The sequence below is a fragment of the Oenanthe melanoleuca genome, unplaced genomic scaffold, assembly GCF_029582105.1.
Source record: "Oenanthe melanoleuca isolate GR-GAL-2019-014 unplaced genomic scaffold, OMel1.0 S258, whole genome shotgun sequence".
In the NCBI taxonomy this organism is placed as follows: domain Eukaryota; kingdom Metazoa; phylum Chordata; class Aves; order Passeriformes; family Muscicapidae; genus Oenanthe; species Oenanthe melanoleuca.
In genome coordinates, this window is record NW_026612907.1 from 6,712 (window position 1) to 21,210 (window position 14,499).

The 14,499-nt window shown below is 37.5% G+C and overlaps 1 long non-coding RNA gene across 1 annotated transcript; it reads left to right on the forward strand.

Annotated features, from left to right (window-relative positions):
• The first annotated feature begins 4,638 nt into the window (after positions 1-4,638).
• LOC130266816 (uncharacterized) lies at positions 4,639-14,035 on the forward strand. Its single transcript, XR_008842998.1, has 3 exons — positions 4,639-4,753; positions 12,565-12,640; positions 13,551-14,035. It is a non-coding gene; the product is annotated as an uncharacterized LOC130266816 (long non-coding RNA).
• The last annotated feature ends 464 nt before the right edge of the window (positions 14,036-14,499 follow it).

Consider the following 14,499-nt stretch of genomic DNA (forward strand, 5'->3'; position numbering starts at 1 on the left):
TCGAAACAACCAGTTTCTTTGAAGGGAATAAAATAAGAATGTTTACTTCTAATTAGGAAGTCTGAGGGCTGATAGATGTAAAGAGGCCACAGCACAAAGGATTGGTGTAAGCAATTGGATTGGTAACATGCATTACATAATTGTGTGTTACAAGCATTTAGATGGTGATGGCCACACATTTTTAATTAAGTGGTGAGACAATGTACGTCAGAGGGTCAGCTTGGACACCATTCTTGCATGATGACTGTCCCTTCAGCTGAAGTACGATTTACTGACTGCTGCAAGTCAGAACTGAAAAATGAGCTCCTGGAAGGGTTTCTGCACAGAAAGGAGATCCTTGAGCTGTCTCTTTTGTAATCAAAGGTCTCCTAGAAAAGCAGTTCAGCACTGAAAAAGACTTGAAAATTTGTTTCTTTTTTGCTGTGTTATTTTAAGCATTCCTCATCAAACACCAAGTTGTTCATTTCAGCCCTTGATATGTTCCTTCTTCTTGATTGTTACAACCAAGCCCCTTTTTTATTCCTTGATTACTTACCAGCTGGATATGTTCCTTGATACAGCAAACCCAAAGCAGTACAAACAGAGAGATAAAATAGAATGGTGAAAGTGTAGGAGTTGCCTAATTATTTTCAATGCATATTTATGCCAAATATCTAAACATGGCATGTGGCAGTGGATAGACAAGTTAATCCCCTCTTCATAGTTAAATTTGCAACATAATCCAGACACTAGTGGTGCTTCTTTAGACTCAAACAGAATTGATAAGGAGCTCCTAGAAATCTCCTGGAAGGAAACCCATGTTCTGATAAGTAACACTCAATGGCTTTATCATTCACTGTTGATTAAAATGTAGGTTTTATCACAGCTCATATAAAGGGCTGCAGTTTATTGCTGAGCTAGGGATGAGATCTAGAAAGACTTGAATCCAAAGTACCTCACCCAGGGAACAAAAAAAAAAAAAAAAGCCATACTTGTATATGTTGTAGATGATTGTCTGAAGGATCATTTTCACAAGGCAAAACTCCTGCTCATGGTGCCATGGTTAATCTCCCAGCTCAAATTGCTCAGCCCAAGTATGCTGGAATTCAGGATTCAACTGACTCAGCAATAATCTGTCAGGTGAAATGCAGCTGCATATTGGAAGCAAAGTTTGATTTAGTAAAAATGAGAGTTCCCAAAACTCTTATCTGAAAGCAAGACAATTTATAGGGGGAACAACCTAAAGTGAAGTAAGTAAGACTATAAAGCAAAGATATTCATAATGATGGATTTTTTCCAAACAAACATTAGGCATGTGAAACTGCCTTAGGTTTAAACAGAGAGAGGTTGCCACTATTAATTTGTGGTACCTTCTCACTGCTGTTGGAGTCTTACATTTATATGTACAAAGTGTGTTCCTGGGTCACATTGCAAAGTGTGTGAAACAGTGACAATTTGAAGTCAGATACAAGTCATAGGAGAATATTGCAATACCTGAAGTGAATTCATACTCCTTTTCTTTAGTGTAACACCTTTAGATAAACCAAGTAAATAGACATTCATTTGAACTTGAGCTGAATAAAGATCCACAAGAGAAACTATTCACAGAAGTGTTAGCTCAAAAGGTGTCACATCTAACTTCCTGCTTAAACCAAGAATTTCACCAGCTGCAGCTCTCATTAGCTATTCTTTGAAAATATCAAAGGGCAGATTCTCCATAGTCTTCCAATGCTGCATTATCTTGAACCCACTAAATAAAGAACCTTTTTCTATTGTTCAAAACTGTTTAGCCTGTGGCTTATCTCTTCTCTTCTCTTCTCTTCTCTTCTCTTCTCTTCTCTTCTCTTCTCTTCTCTTCTCTTCTCTTCTCTTCTCTTCTCTTCTCTTCTCTTCTCTTCTCTTCTCTTCTCTTCTCTTCTCTTGTCAGAAAGTCAAAGCTGATACAATTTCATACTATCAAGGAAGTTCATGCAGTTTTATAGTATAAAGGCTAATTGGTTCTACATTTAGGGAATGAGATTTTCTTAACAGAGACCTGTCTGGATTCTCTAACTTTTCAAAGAAAACAGTGCACTGAAGCTAGAACATTTTCACCAATAGAATCTAAAGATTTCTTAGATTGTATGGACAAACTAACTTCCAATCCTACTAAAAACCTCCTATGGGAGCATGATCAGGATTTCTGCACTGGTTTTTATGCCATTTCCCCACTTTTCATTTCAGACTTGAAGCTTATGGGGGTCTCACCTTGGGAGTATCTAATTCTGTCAGGATTGTGTTAGAAAGAGCATAGGTCATACAGACTAAAAACTTTCAGTTTGGTGTTGTCTCAACAGAAGCTCTTGTCAGTGAGCACCCAGCATACCAAGACTGTCAACTGTTCAACTGTGCCACAACAATGAGTGCAGGGGAGCCATAAACCCAGTCAGAGCTTTGTGGAACCAGATCTCCTGCTTCTAACTCTCTTCCTTTCTCTTAGAGTTTCTAAAAAAGTTCCTGTGTCTTACAGCATGTTTGCCACTTTGTGAAGTGTGACTACACATTTATTTCAGTTCTCCTGAGTGGCACAGAGCTGCTGGCAGTTTGTCTCCACATGTTGTCATAATCTCATCACCATTCATTCCTTTCTGTTTCATGCATCACCTTTCTGCTGTGAATTTGTCCTATCTATTTGTCCAGAGAAACTCTGCAAGGAGGGATTATCCTTCACCTGTGCCCTTGCACTGGATTGCTGCAAAGCTGGCATCTAACCAAGACCATGTCATCTCCAAATGCCACTGGACTTTCACTTCTATGCTAATACAGCAGCCAGTATTTGAAGCCTTAATGAAAACCAAATATTTTTTCGTGAAGCCCAAATTATTGTCCTGCTCCTGAGAAGAGTCCCATTAAATTCTGCATCTTCTGGACCTCCTAGTCCAGAGCCCAAAGTTTTGGTGCCAGAACTGACAGCAAACTTCCAAACACCCTCTCTTTGCTGTGTGCTCCCTCATCTTTTTGAGTGGGATGACACTAAATATATTGCTACATGAAGAAAAATTAGGTATTCTTAAATTTTACAGAATCACAAAGAACATGCTGTCTGTGCCTTTCTTTTATCTCAGCTCAGATGAAACTAACCTAGCAAGGAGAATCTAAAATAAATATTTTTTAATATTTAACTAAGCTTATCAAGAACAGTGGATCTGGTAAGCAATAAGGTGCATTTCTAATATTGCCCGTTGTTATTACATAATCCCTATTACTTTATCATATAAATGGCAAAGATAAATGGAAAATATAAAGCTATATGTAAATATAAAATATATTTTGATTATATAAAATAAAAATAAACACACTAAAGCTGTATACAAATGTAAAATATATTTTATTACATAAATAAAAGATAAAAAATAAATATAAAATATAAATAAAAATAATAAAAAATTGATTGGAATATACGAGTGAGACCATTTATGTGGAAAAGAGCTATTTACATTCTATTATTGAATATTTTCTGAAAATTTTGTTATATGTGCATTTCCATATAAGGGGTGTGAATTCTGTTTTACGTTCATCAGTAACCAAAAAGAAAGATAATTTTTTATTATTGTTAGTCAATAACTGCACACGTGGCAGGGAATTCTGAGATCTTTTTGACAGGCTACTGTAAAAAAAATATGTGCACAACTTTTGGTCAAAATCATGTATTTAGAAATACTTATAATACATTTTTCATTATTGAAGTGAATAATTAAATATATATCGAATTCATTTTTTAATATATAACTCAAATATTTATATAGTAAATTTCTGAAAAATTTCCTATGGCAAAAATGAGCACAAAGTGCTGCCAGAGAAAGTCAGGCTGAGAGCAGGACACCAACAAGATAAGCAGCCTGGAGCTCTTCACCTACTTGATAGCAAACTGGAGAGCTTCTCATTTTTTAGCATCAGCATTTTCCCAGTTTTCTGCTACAGCAGAAAATTATCAGCTTCTCTAACAGGTCCTTTAAATTATTAATCCAGTGCACTGTTTTCTTTGCAAGGTGACAGAGTTAGGGTATGCAAAGGTTTGATTTTAGTGCCTTGTTTGCCATAGTGGAACATAGCCAGAAAGATCCCTTTGCATTAACGAGGGCAGAGATGATAATGTTTTGCTACATACACTGAAATACTCTAAATCAAAGTTTAAGTGAATTATTTAATATCAAATGTTTGAGGCTAAAGAACTCAATTCTTCAGTTTTCCAACATGATGAATTTCCTTCTGCCATTGGCAAAGGCTTTTAAGAGATCCAAAGATATGTCCATGAATTTTTCAATGGCTGTGGTGGGTCACAGCAGTAAAAAAAATGTTTGCAGGGAACTGTAACACGAGTTTGCTGCTGAGTCACACATTTTGAAAAGCGTAATCCAGCAATTGCACGAGTTTTGCTTATTCTAAAATAAGTATTTTTGAAAGGAACACCGACTGAAATTCTCAACAAAATGGAACTGTGGTTATTATTTTAAAGAAAACACCATAGGTGACTGCTGTGGCCTTTAAAGCAGTGGGCTTTCTGTGAAGTGCTTGGTGGAAACAGATTGTACTAAGTCTCTAGCTGTGCCTCTGGGAGAGGCACAGAGCTGCCAGTGACCAGCTGCATTTGTGTAGTGCTGCTGAGAACAGCGTGTCAATATTTGTATAAACAGTTTGTCCTTGTTGTTTTACAGAGGGGACAAAAATTGTGCACTTTCCAACTGTGTCTAAATTTGAGCCTTCCTGCATCTTGAAGAGTAATCACATTTTTGAGGTAAGTAAGCAGGAAGTGGCTTCTAATCACTGAGCAATCAGGGGAAGGACCTGTGCTCTAGTAGTGTGCCTGGGGTTTGCTGAGCCACAGCTGGGGGAAATGCAGGGATACCAGGATAATGCTCCTCTGAGGCACTATCTGTGAGACCATGTAACAGCCAGAATTAACCACAAAGAACTGAAACCCCTTATATCCACCTATAGGGTAATACATTTCTCAAAGTCACTGTTGTGTTTAGTTACAGAGAATGAGGGAGAAAACAGAAACCACCGAGTGTTCTGTGACTGTGTTCATTGCATATACATGAGCATGTCAGGGATAATTAAATATCTCCTGCTACTCTTGAAGCTCCATCATGGAAACAACCCTACTGATATTCCTGTTCATTAACAGTTAAGGGCACAGTGGGATATTCCACACTGATACAGACAGGTTTGAAAGAAATTCTTTGGAGTGAGTACAATAATAGAGTGTAGCAGTAATTCAGAAGTCTGGACCAGGGTCCCATTTTTCTATTTTAGAAAAGCACTGCTATGTTTCCCTTCTGTATCTTTTCCAACTTCACTTTCCTGACTTGGATCTTTTTGTTTTCATTACAAGTCACAGGGGTTCTTCTTTCCAATTTTTTTTTTTTTTTTTGTAAGACTGCTTTCAAAGGTTACAATGAAATGACAAAGCCTAAGAACCACAGCAGCCTCTTTCTCAGTCTTGAGAAACCATCAAAAAAACCCAAAAAAACCTCCCCTTCCCCGAGGTTTGTGTTCCCCTGGAAAAGTTCCATATTCCCCCCTTCTAAAGAGAAAACCAAATTTTCAATATCTTTTTGATCCATTTTGTTTGGGTCTTTAGTAGGGAGTGTTGTGCAAATGACACAAAATCAGCGAGAGCAGAGCTGGTTGTGCTGGACAGAGGATTCTGAGCAGCAAAAGGCTGAGTAGCTGCTGCTCAGAGGGAGTGTAAGCAGGCATGATCACATTCATCTTTTACAGAGCATTTACAGAGAGCAGCAGCTCCACTAAGCAGCATTCTGTGAGCTGAAAGGTCCACATCCCACAGGGGTAACAGCAAACCTGAACTGGGAAGTCCCTTTACAGCTGAAAATTGGGGGTTTGGGGTGTTTTGAAGTGGGTGTTTTGGGGGTTTGTTTATTTCTTTGCCAAATCATAGCATCTACATTGCTAATACAATGGAGCAGAAGAAAAATTCACAGGCAGAGCAATGAAAATCCATTCAATTCAAATTGGGAACTTCAAGGGATAAAAAAGTGTAACCTTACACTCTTCTATATGTTTTACTCCTAAAACAATTTCTTCTGTCCAATGAGAATTGAAAGGCTAAATTCAGGAACTGTTACCTGAAACATGAAAATTAAAATGTTCCTGAACAATCTGTTTAAAATAAGGCACTATAACAAGCCTGCCTGTCAGTAGTTACAGTATCATCAAAGTTACAGAATTATTTTGAAAACAAACACAAATATACATTTTTCATTCAAAAAGAAGATTGATAAGAAATTAAATTCTCACAGAAAGTATCTGTTTTCCAGGAACTTCTAATTACTTAACTGGTTTTCAAGGTACAAATCTATGCAAATAAATCAGAAGTGAGCTGATACTAAGTTTTAGCCTGTGTTAGTTTAAATCCAATTTCTATACAACTAGAACATTAAAGTGTGTTAGAAATTATACATATACATCATTTAAACACAGTTCATTAATTTCTTTTGTCACTTTTATTGTGTTAGTAGTAACATAATACAGCAGTTCCTCAAAATAAAAACATTGGGGCAACTTTGTTTCTCTTAGTTAAAGCCATGTAGCCTCCCTCAAAAATATGTAAAGACCTAAACACAAAATTATATTGCTAACAGAAGATGTAGGCACTGTTTAGGTGAAGCAGTAGTATGAAAAATTAAGGTTAGTAGCCTTTGAAATTACAACTTTCACGAAGCATCTCAGGAAGTACATAAAAATATTCACTGTTAACTAGAAAATACTAATAAGAAGGAAAAGACAGAGATGTTTAGTCCATTAAAGGAAATTCCCCCAATACATTCCTTTTTAGACAGCAATCTCCAAAAGTCAGGTATAACAGGCAAAAAAGAATTTAGAAGCAGCATTCACCCATAATCACCACCAAGGCAACAGATAATTATCTGTGGGAAGTGGAAGTCCTTGATTTTGTTTACAGTCTCCAAGAATCAAAGTCAGTATGTAAAGTGTATTCAACATTGATAAAGATTTTTAAGCATTTCTGAAAATGTGGGTGGATTCCAGCCATGAATGAATGGCTGTGGAAACCAGTCATGTCTGTGACAGTGGCCATGACTGCATTGCTCAGACTTACTACAATCCACTGAAGTTTAAAAAGAGTGGAGTGGAAGTGAATTCTGACAGAAAAATGTGCTGAGGTGTTTTATTTCAGTGACAGCAATGAACTATCAACACAGGACATAAATTTGTCTATGAAACAGGGACCTTCTGACCATCCCTGGGTGCCAGCTTCTGCAGTCAGAGGCACGTGCTTATGCTCAAGGGCAAACACTAATAAGCTTTTTATCTTATCTCTGTTAATCCTTATACCCCTTTTTTATAACATAAACAAATCTCAAACTCAGTTAGTTATTGGACTGAAGGTTCAGTAAGATAAAAAGAGTAAAAAGTTAAAAAAAAAAAAAAAAAAAAGGGAGAAAAATGGGAAAAAAAATGAAAAAAAAAGAAGATAATTTGTACAGCCAAGAAAGGAGTTTAGACATTTTGGGAGCCAGTTGCTAAAAAGAGGTGTAGCAGGAACAAGTTCTAGGCAGGGCTTCCACAGTACAAAATGTTCCAAATGGAGCAACACAATGGTTTGCAGTTTTTATAGAAATACCTGATGAGCTTCCCAAAAGGAAGCTCTCAACAGATCGGACTAATACCAATAAACCTTGACATAAAGAAGGCTAAATCAGCTGGAATGGAGACTTGTCTTGCCAGAAATATATTGTAATTGAGATAAATCAATGATAGCTTGAGAGGCTGCCCACAGCCATTTCTGTCAATGTTGTTCTGTGGAAGCAGATTGCCTTGTTCTCTCTGACAGGCAGAGTCAGAAATCACACTTCAGTAGTACAGGATATTAACTTGCTCCTCTTGATGATTGATTTGCCCATGGGCAATGCAGGCAGCTGCTTAGAAAAGCAGAGAGAGAAATCTGTATTTCTCTCCTGCCATGGTTTATGACAGCTGGAGCTTTACCAAGGTGTTTTGTGTCTCTCTGGTGAGTGGGCTGGTGCCTAGTGCTGGGGAGAGGGGGAAGAGAAGCTCCCCCCAGACCAGGCATCAGACAGCATCCTGTATTTCCCTGTCTCCTGGGAGTGAGCAGTAGCAGCAATTCCAGATTGACACATTTTCCTATCACTTTCCTCTTCCCTCCTTGTAGGGGGAGCTGCTCAGCCCCAGCCAACCTTTCCTCCCAGGTCTGTTTCTTGCAGTAGCACAATTCAGCATTAGTTCCAAGGCTTGCTCTGTCTTTGGTGCCTGTATTGAAGTGGGGGAATTGTTATTCCCAGTAAGGCTAGAATCCAGGAAGACACTGAGAGAAAACATGGAGGAAAAATGTGACTCCAGAATAAATAAGGATTAATTCTATGGTTCCATTTCATTTCATATGAAATGCTTTATAGAACATACAAAAGGGAAGATGCAGCACAGCATGAGATGAGGATGGTGTAATCTTATTTGATCTGAAGCCTCCCCTAGAGGATTGCATTACACTTCCCTGTCCAAGGGTAGCTTCAGACTTTTCATTTAATTTCAGTTTTCCATTAAAGGACATAACTATTCTCTTCTTTGGGAGACTACCTTTAAAAATCACCCTAACATAAAACTCTGTTTATACATGTATTTATTATGGATGTGTTTTTGTGTGTCTGTTTCAGTACTTTTCCAAATGTGAAAAAACTTGGCTTGGGGATTTCACTAGTTCCTTCCCAGTCTGCATACAGAATTTGCTTTCCCATCTCTTTCTATGTTTTTATGAACTGTGTGATTTTACTTTAACAGTAGTTTTATTTTAGGGCTTCAGTCATATATGTTATAAAGTCCAGTAAAATTCTGATTTCAGCTTTAAAAAATACTAACAAACATCTTTTTTGTTTTCTCTTCAAATCTCACATTTAAGCCAAATAACCCTAAAAGGAAAAATGGGAAAAGAAAAATGGTTTGTAGGAGAAAGGGAGAGAGAAAAACTTTATCAGTTTGGGGATGGGGGCTATATTGGTGGGGTGTGGTTTGAGGTGTGGTCATGTATTCACGTCATTCAAACAGAAATCCTGGAAGTCGTTAAGAGGACCTGCATGGTGTACCCTGACAAGAATTTAGTTGTGTATAACCTTTGTGCTCAGCATTGTCCCTGACTGGGAGGGGCCCACACTGAGTACATCTGAACAAACCACTTGGGAGGATGTGGAGAACCCATACCAGACATGACAGAATCCCAAATTCTGCTGCTGCTGCTGCATTGGAGGTCTCTAGTGGAATACATGCTGCAGAGCTGGCTTCTCCTACTTTGGCTGCCTAACAAACCACACCAAAATAGTGGACTTGATTGTTATTCTGAGGTCATGTGAAGTGGTGTACGAAAAAAAGAAGTTAACACATTTCCTAGTATTTTTTATTTTTTTTTTTTCAATACCTAGCCTAAGTTTACTCTAAACTCCTTGAATTCCTCAACAGCATAATCTGGCAGAGGAGGAATCCTTCTGTGATTGAAGAAAGGGTTTCTAGACTGCCAGCACATCATGTAATTCGACTTGCATTTTTAGAATTTTCTCTATCTGAACACTGATAAACATCAAAACCACAGGATCAGACTGAGCTTGATTCTCTGTTAACCACATAGTTTTGCTGTTTTGTTGAATGTTCAAATCATTTGAATGGGTATGAGTAATGGTCCAGCAGAAGTGGGATGAGACTGCTGTGATTTGGGATAAACAGGAGGTGGCCAGCACTCTCTATTATCCATTTCTGGGTACTGTAATCTAAAACTCTTCTTTCCTTGTTCTCCTTCTTCTTAGGGGAAACTCACATAAATGGGACTGCTGAGGGAGTCTCAGCCTGCAGAGGGTGGACTGACTCATTATCTTGTTTCCTTTTTACACTGCCCTTCAGCCTCATGTTACCTGCATGCTCATAAGCACCAGGTCCCCATTTCAGATCCAGTGCCAGTGCAGGGCTTCAGGAAGCCCCTTCAGATCCTCCACGTCCTGGTGCAGCACCATGAAATTAAGGGAGAGGTGAGGAAAATATTAGAAAAGGAAGCAATGCAGACAAAAATAGAAGAAAGTGATATGTGCATTTCTCCTGCACCTAAGCACTCAGGAAGAAACAATACTGCAAAAGTTTCTGGTGTGGGAGCAGCACACGAGGCTGAATAGAAAAGATGTACAGCAATGTACTTTATAAACACTGCCAGTGGAATTACTGAAAGCTTTTTTGGAAGCAGGGCATGCATGCATGCATTTATGCTTATAAATGTCTTGCTGGTCAGTTAGTTGCCATCAGTGTAAGGAAGCAGCTCCTATGTTCCCTGAGTTATTAAACACCCTGATATACATCACTAACCATGTTTTTATGCCTGGTGACACAGCTTAAATGCACCCAGTGGGTATCAGGCCTTTTTCTGTGTAGGGCTGAGCAGAAATGCAGCACAAGCCAGCCCATAACTGGAAAACCTAGTACTGAACTATGAATATAATTTCTGACTGTACAACACAAGACATAGGAATTCCCTGAAATCTTGTTTGAACAGTTCCACTCGTGCAAAACTCCCTCTGCAGGCTCTTTGTAATTATCAATCAGTGAAACAATGAGAGATGGAGGGGAAGGAAGATCAGGTACAATTAAATGAGCACATCTCCCTATGTATGAGGAGGTTTCAGCCCAAGACCTCTGTTTTCTATCACCACCTAAGCAATGTTCTAGTTTTCATTAAATGCTCAACAAAAGAAGGAAACAGGTAGTACTTAAAGTAGCTTAAAGTAGTTAAACAATTTCCTTACTTTAATAGCTGTTTTCAAGTCTTGAATACATCCTTAAAAACCAAAACATCCTAGGAATTTCTGAAGTAAAGATCATTCATATCTCCTAAGGTAATAAGGCTCACACAAATTTATATACTGCTATTGTGAAAAACACACAGGATAAGTTTCAGATCACCTACTTTGGTGCCAATGAGAAATTTGAAGAACAATTAAGAATCTTGGGATGAATTAAGAGAATCTCAGTATTCACTGTCCAGCATGATGTAGTCAGGCTCATATTTACATTTTTTGCCATAAGGTCTTTCTAATAATCTTGATCAGAGCAGCCATGGATATTTCCACATAAGTCTAAGCTAAATTTCACACTCGACAGCTCTTTGGGGGGTCCAGGCATCTCCTGGAGGGGACAGGCTCCCACCCCTGCTTGCACCAGAGCCTCAGAGCCCAGCTTGAGCACTCTGCTCAGCCCTGCTGCACACTGGGGTGGCTCCAGATGCTCAGAGCCATTTTGAATGATCACTTTGAGTCTGGGTGAAATCAGTAGCTGCATACTGAGGTAACTAGGAATCAGTTAATCTGGACTAATTTCATGCCTTGATTTTTCTTTTTTATATTTTTTTAATATTGTTTTGCTTACTCTGGACTCTCCTTTGAGTCCTGGAATCCTGTCAAAAGCAATGAATAACCTCATATTTGGAGGCTCTAGACTAAAATCCTCAGCCTAAACAAAGTTTCTCAAATCCTTGTAATTTTCTTTAAAGCAAGTAAAGAGATGTGTTCTAATCTGGCCTACATTAAGGCACATGGCACAATATTTCAGTGTATCATTCAGGAAGGAAAGGGAAACAATCATGAGGATCTTTGTAGATAGCCAAAAAGACTATTTGAGGAAGAAGAAGTCACTGAGCTAGCTAAATCTTGTAAAGGCACACTAAGATTCATGTGAATGAGAAGAAAAATGAAATGCATAGGACTTCAAAAATACATAGGACTTCAAAAGCTTCAAAAGTTGCATTCTGTCTCTCTGCATTAAATATTCTGGATTTTTTTTGCCATAATGGTATCTGATATGTGACTAAAATGGTTATGATTTCCATAACCTTCATATATAACATCTTACAGAGCTAAACTACCACTAAAATAAGGAGGTTTTCATAAGACCTAATAGAAATTTTACCCTTTCTTAAATTATGATCTTTTATTTCCTTACCTGAGCATTTGATTTCCATTCTCTTGAAAATGCATGTTTGGTATTTTTAGGCTATCATGAGCACTTTCACACATCATTTCCTTTTTAGTTTATCTTCCAAACTTAAAAAAAAATCAGAATTTTTTTTTTTAATTTATTTTAACTATGACCATTATTTGCATAAGCTCATTTTTTATAATGCCTAGTGCAACTTGTCTTTGGTTTATTAATTAAGCACCCTTGCATATTCTTTATCAATTAATAATGGAAAAACACATCTAAGCTGTCAAAACTATTGCAAATAAAAAATCATGATCGTGCCTTCAGATTGCATTTATTATACTAGATAATACTTTAAAATAGTTCTACATATTTTTTGCAAAAAATTAGATCATAACAGAGGCCGGTTGCCCATTGCATTCAGTTTATTTAAAAAGTGGTAATGTGAAAGTACACAACATTTTTGTCTAGAATTCAGAAAATGTGTAACAAGGAGAAAGAAGACTTTTGCCTCCATATTGAGGCTCTGAGAGGCTTCTCTAAGAATATGATGAAACTGAGCACCTTCCCTTGTTTTATGAAACTCCACTTGTATTTCAGCCATGTAATGTTATTTTTGGGAAGAGCTCTCCTTCATGATGTTGACCTGGATATTATCAGCTATAATTCCTTTCAGGTAAGCCTGTTATGACAGATCTGTAACTCTAAGACAGGCATCATATTCAGCTGTCTGTATATGCATTCTCTTCTTGCCCTTAGTATATATGAAGAAATGAGGCTTTCAGAATTTATCCCTCCTAAAGCCTTGTCTCTTTTTTTCTCCCCCTTATGATTCCTATGTACACCCTCACAGACTCAAAGCAGTTCAGAACTTGGCCTGTAGTAAAACAGGTTTTTCTATATTGGATCATAATTCAGTGCAGTCAAATATATGGTAACCAATCTTTTTTGCTTGTGCAGTTCATTTATATGTCTTTTTCTGCTAGAGATAACAGTTCTATTTCTGTTGGTCTGGATTTTTAGCTTTGGGTTTGGTTTGTTTTGTTTTTGTGTTTTGTTTTTTAATCAGAAAGATGTGAGTTCTGAGCAAGTGTTTTATTATTCAGGCTGCAAGATAAAAAAGCTGGTAGAATTTATGCCAGAGATGGATTCCATTCCTTGTTACCAGTTAGATATAACATCTGACATAAAACTGTCCTTGTAAAAGTGACATCTAGATGAATAGTTAAACTACACAATTAATCTGGTAAAGGGAAATTAAATGTGTTATCTTGCATGAAAAATAGGGAAAAACCCCAACCACCCAAAGGATCCCTTGCCAACACAAAGATGAATGTAGCTGTCAACACAGGAACATTCCCTGTGTCCCATTGCCCTTGGTCACCATTTTAGTTTGTGTTCATAGATCAGCCACTGGACTATTAACAATATATGTGATTTTATCAATAAAATTATTACATCTTTTCATTTCTATCACAGCATGTTGGGAATTAGGACTGGCTTTGGCCATTGTATAACTTTCTGACAATTTTCCAAACTTTTTTTGGGAGTACTCATGAATTTCACATGGACCTTTTGCCCAGCAGGTCTTGGAGTTTATCAGGATGTCTCAGCTGCCAGTAACAAGCCAGATGTGTTCATGCACTGAAGTCTGGAAAAGCTCCTAACTTCAAGATCTTTCCTCAGTCTTTTCCTAAAATGGGAAGCTGACCTTTGTCTCTTGGAGTCCTTCTGGACTTTGCTGACATTGTCATTTGTCCAACAACTTTAAGGAAATCAGTTCATCCCCAGCCTCTGCACCAGCTACTTGCATGGGAGAAGGACACTATTAAAATTTTCCCTGGAGAGCTGCTGAATTTAGAACAGTGAAAAAACCAAGAGGGTTCTGAGGCAAAGGATTTTCTTCTGGTGAGAAACGTGCTCAGAAGAACTTTTGTGACAATATAAGAGAGACAAAAAGATTTTAGTATTCTTGCTGAAGGCTTTTGGCAGCAAAAGATGAGACCTTCACTGCATACTTCAAGCATGAGAAAAAACTGAACTGTGGAATTGTCTATTATTTTTTATTGTCTATAAACTTGTTCAGATGCAGGCTTGTACACTCTAGGCATCTGCATGTCAAAATATACATTTCAAGATTGTAACATCAGGGACAGACTAAAGTTTTATTAGACATTCAATTTATTTCAATTATAAATAAAGAATATATATAACATGAAAGTGAGCAATAAATTATTACATATGCACAAAAACTGCAAAACCTCTCAGTTTAATCAGTGAGTTACACACTTGTCATGGAAATTGGTATGTTAGTCTCTGGCCAACTGTATAAGCACACAACAGTATGTTTTGAATAAATGGGTGAGGTGAAAGGGAAGAGAGAAAGGATGAATTAAAGAGAGAGAGGTAAAGGGAGAGAGACAAAAATTACATTCTGTTATTAAATAATTTATGTCAGTCTCATATTTGTGTGTATTTGCCATGTAAGGGGTGTGAATTCTATTTATGTTCATCAAGAAGCAAAGAGATAATTGG